Genomic DNA, 5,294 nt, shown 5'->3' on the forward strand with positions numbered 1-5,294 from the left:
AGAGGCACAGTGAGCGATAGTGAGGCATAGTGAGGCACAGGAAGAGGCACAGAGAGGCACAATGAGGCACAGCAAGGCACATGAAGGCAGAGAAAGAAAGAGAGGCAGAGAAAGGCACAGAGAGTCATTGAAAGGCACATATAGGCTGGGATGATCACACAGAGGCACATTGAGGCACATTGAGGCACAGAATGCGATAGAGAGAAGACTCAAATCTTCTGTTGCTGATCAGCAACAAGCTAGGCTGTTCAATGTGACATATTTGGATCACTTCACCGGTCTCTCAATTTGCATTGCTGAGGCACAGTGAGGCATAGAAAGAGGCACAGTGAGGCACAGAAAGAGGCACAGGGAGGCACAACGAGGCGCAGAGAGGCACATGCACAATTAGCCACCTCCCACTGAAGAAAATGACATACTGAGGATGAGACCCGGCCACTGTATTCATTTTTGGCACAATTAGCCGGCTCTTACTGTTAAATATGACATTCTGAGGATGAGGCCCGGCTATTATTTTCATTTTTGGCACAATTAGCCACCTCTCACTGAAGAAAATGACGTACTGAGGATGAGACCCGGCCATTGTATTCATTTTTGGCACAATTAGCCACCTCTCACTGAAGAAAATGACGTACTGAGGATGAGACCCGGCCATTGTATTCATTTTTGGCACAATTAGCCACCTCTCACTGAAGAAAATGACGTACTGAGGATGAGACCCGGCCATTGTATTCATTTTTGGCACAATTAGCCACCTCTCACTGAAGAAAATGACGTACAGAGGATGAGACCCGGCCATTGTATTCATTTTTGGCACAATTAGCCACCTCTCACTGAAGAAAATGACGTACTGAGGATGAGACCCGGCCATTGTATTCATTTTTGGCACAATTAGCCACCTCTCACTGAAGAAAATGACGTACTGAGGATGAGACCCGGCCATTGTATTCATTTTTGGCACAATTAGCCACCTCTCACTGAAGAAAATGACGTACTGAGGATGAGACCCGGCCATTGTATTCATTTTTGGCACAATTAGCCACCTCTCACTGAAGAAAATGACGTACTGAGGATGAGACCCGGCCATTGTATTCATTTTTGGCACAATTAGCCACCTCTCACTGAAGAAAATGACGTACTGAGGATGAGACCCGGCCATTGTATTCATTTTTGGCACAATTAGCCACCTCTCACTGAAGAAAATGACGTACTGAGGATGAGACCCGGCCATTGTATTCATTTTTGGCACAATTAGCCACCTCTCACTGAAGAAAATGACGTACTGAGGATGAGACCCGGCTATTATTTTCATTTTTGGCACAATTAGCCACCTCTCACTGAAGAAAATAACATACTGAGGATGAGACCCGGCTATTATTTTCATTTTTGGCACAATTAGCCACCTCTCACTGTTGAAAAGAGAGGCACCGTAAGGCACAGAAAGAGGCACAGAGACCCAATGAGGCTCAGAGAGGCACATGAAAGCAGAGAATGATAGAGAGGCAGAGAAAGGCACAGACAGTCATTGAAAGGCACATATAGGCTACGACGGGCACACAGAGGCGCAATGAGGCACAGTGAGGCACATAATGCGATAGAGAGAAGACTCACATCTACTGTTGCTGATTAGCAACAAGCTGGGCTGTTCAATGTAACATATTTGAATCACTTCAACAATCTCTCAATTTGTGTTGCAGAGGCACAGTAAGCAATAGTGAGGCATAGTGAGGCACAGGAAGAGGCACAGAGAGGCACAATGAGGCACAGCAAGGCACATGAAGGCAGAGAAAGATAGAGAGGCAGAGAAAGGCACAGAGAGTCATTGAAAGGCACATATAGGCTATGACGGGCACACAGAGGCACAATGAGGCACAGTGAGGCACATAATGCGATAGAGAGAAGACTCACATCTACTGTTGCTGATTAGCAACAAGCTGGGCTGTACAATGTAACATATTTGAATCACTTCAACAATCTCTCAATTTGTGTTGCAGAGGCACAGTGAGCGATAGTGAGGCATAGTGAGGCACAGGAAGAGGCACAGAGAGGCACAATGAGGCACAGCAAGGCACATGAAGGTAGAGAAAGAACGAGAGGCAGAGAAAGGCACAGAGAGTCATTGAAAGGCACATATAGGCTGGGATGATCACACAGAGGCACATTGAGGCACAGAATGCGATAGAGAGAAGACTCAAATCTTCTGTTGCTGATCAGCAACAAGCTAGGCTGTTCAATGTGACATATTTGGATCACTTCACCGGTCTCTCAATTTGCATTGCTGAGGCACAGTGAGGCACAGAAAGAGGCACAGTGAGGCACAGAAAGAGGCACAGGGAGGCACAACGAGGCGCAGAGAGGCACATGCACAATTAGCCACCTCCCACTGAAGAAAATGACATACTGAGGATGAGACCCGGCCACTGTATTCATTTTTGGCACAATGAGCCGGCTCTTACTGTTAAATATGACATTCTGAGGATGAGGCCCGGCTATTATTTTCATTTTTGGCACAATTAGCCACCTCTCACTGAAGAAAATGACGTACTGAGGATGAGACCCGGCCATTGTATTCATTTTTGGCACAATTAGCCACCTCTCACTGAAGAAAATGACGTACTGAGGATGAGACCCGGCCATTGTATTCATTTTTGGCACAATTAGCCACCTCTCACTGAAGAAAATGACGTACTGAGGATGAGACCCGGCCATTGTATTCATTTTTGGCACAATTAGCCACCTCTCACTGAAGAAAATGACATACTGAGGATGAGACCCGGCTATTGTACTCATTTTTGGCACAATTAGCCGACTCTCACTGTTGAAAAGAGAGGCACCGTGAGGCACAGAAAGAGGCAATGAGGCTCAGAGAGGCACATGAAAGCAGAGAATGATGGAGAGGCAGAGAAAGGCACAGATAGACATTGAAAGGCACATATAGGCTACGACGGGCACATAGAGGCACAATGAGGCACAGTGAGGCACATAATGCGATAGAGAGAAGACTCACATCTACTGTTGCTGATTAGCAACAAGCTGGGCTGTTCAATGTGACATATTTGAATCGCTTCAAAAATCTCTCAATTTGTGTTGCAGAGGCACAGTGAGCGATAGTGAGGCATAGTGAGGCACAGGAAGAGGCGCAGAGAGGCACAATGAGGCACAGCAAGGCACATGAAGGCAGAGAAAGATAGAGGCAGAGAAAGGCACAGAGAGTCATTGAATGGCACATATAGGCTGGGATGATCACACAGAGGCACATTGAGGCACATAATGCGACAGAGAGAAGACACAAATCTTCTGTTGCTGATCAGCAACAAGCTGGGCTGTCTAATGTGACATATTTGGATCACTTCACCGGTCTCTCAATTTGCATTGCTGAGGCACAGTGAGCAAGAAAGAGGCACAGTGAGGCACAGAAAGAGGCACAGAGAGGCACATCGAGGCACAGAGAGGCACATGCACAATTAGCCACCTCCCACTGAAAAAAATGACATACTGAGGATGAGACCCGGCAATTATTTTCATTTTTGGCACAATTAGCCACCTCTCACTGAAGAAAATGATGTACTGAGGATGAGACCCGGCCATTGTATTCATTTTTGGCACAATTAGCCACCTCTCACTGAAGAAAATGACGTACTGAGGATGAGACCCGGCCATTGTATTCATTTTTGGCACAATTATCCACCTCTCACTGAAGAAAATGACGTACTGAGGAGGAGACCCGGCTATTGTACTCATTTTTGGCACAATTAGCCGTCTCTCACTGTTGAGAAGAGAGGCACCGTGAGGCACAGAAAGAGGCAATGAGGCTCAGAGAGGCACATGAAAGCAGAGAATGATAGAGAGGCAGAGAAAGACAGAAAGTCATTGAAAGGCACATATAGGCTACGACAGGCACACAGAGGCACAATGAGGCACATAATGCGATAGAGAGAAGACTCACATCTACTGTTGCTGATTAGCAACAAGCTGGGCTGTTCAGTGTGACATATTTGAATCACTTCAACAATCTCTCAATTTGTGTTGCAGAGGCACAGTGAGCGATAGTGAGGCATAGTAAGGCACAGGAAGAGGAACAGCAAGGCACATGAAGGCAGAGAAAGGCATAGAAAGTCAATCAAAGGCACATATAGGCTGGGATCGCCACACAGAGGCACAGAACGCAATAGAGAGAAGACTCACATCTTCTGTTGCCGATCGGCAACAATCTTAGCAGTTCATTATGGCATATTTCCGTCCCGTTACCTCTCTCAATTTGTGTTACCGAGCCTGTGGCAGGCCACACTGCCTCCTAAAGGCCCCTTGTCTTTGTGGTGTTTTCCTGATGAAGGGGTCAGAGAGACGTGAAACGCGTTGAATAAACCACCAGAATTCTTCATTACATCCAAATCTGTATTATTGTTGCATCTAAGCTGTGATACTCAAATCTACCACGCATGCGTTACTGTAGGCAGGGGAAGCCTGGGAACTGTCCCAGAACCATCACAATAGTGATGTGTTTTGGTTTTCCTGGCCTGTTCCTGCCCACAATGATGACATGCCGGGTGTCCCTAGTTTTCTCCACCACCATGCATTACTAATTTCCAGTGGGCGAGTAAATCTTGGGATACCCCAAGTCATTACTTTTGGTGGAAACAGCCTAGGAATGCAGTGCCATTTGTGGGGAATTACCAAGCTGTCCCTTACCAGTGGTGATTGGGGTGTTCCAATGTTACCTTACCCACAGTAGAAAGAGAATACTGGGGACATCACTTCCAGCAATGGTGAGCCAAGCATGTTGCTTAAATAATGGTGCTACTCAATTGATGAGTGAGCATGCTTGGCACTGCTCGCCAATCACTAATAGTGGGCAAGGGCACATGTGTGGGTATTCCTGGGGTGTCATTGCCCACCCATATACAATCGGTGTGTACACCCACATACAATGGGTGTTTACACCCACATTGACAAAGTGCAAGAATGTCCCATGGTTTGCTTGCCCACTCACATGCAGTGATGCATATTTTTGGGTGGGGAACACTGGGGACACCCACACATGCATCACTGTTGGTGAAGACAAAAAGACAGGTGTCACTACTGCAGGTGTGTGGGGAGTATTTCCCTTATTTCCTCGCAGAAACCTAGATGCTAAATTGCATGTGTGCAGTGCATTTTCCTAATAATAATGCATGTTGCAGCAGCCTCCAAGATGCATTATCAGTGGAAAAAGACAGTCTCATGCTGAATATGCCCAACTATATTCAATTAACATTACACCCAACTACTACACTAATGAGGCAAAAAACACGTCA

The sequence above is a fragment of the Ranitomeya imitator genome, chromosome 1, assembly GCF_032444005.1.
Source record: "Ranitomeya imitator isolate aRanImi1 chromosome 1, aRanImi1.pri, whole genome shotgun sequence".
Taxonomy (NCBI): Eukaryota; Metazoa; Chordata; class Amphibia; order Anura; family Dendrobatidae; genus Ranitomeya; species Ranitomeya imitator.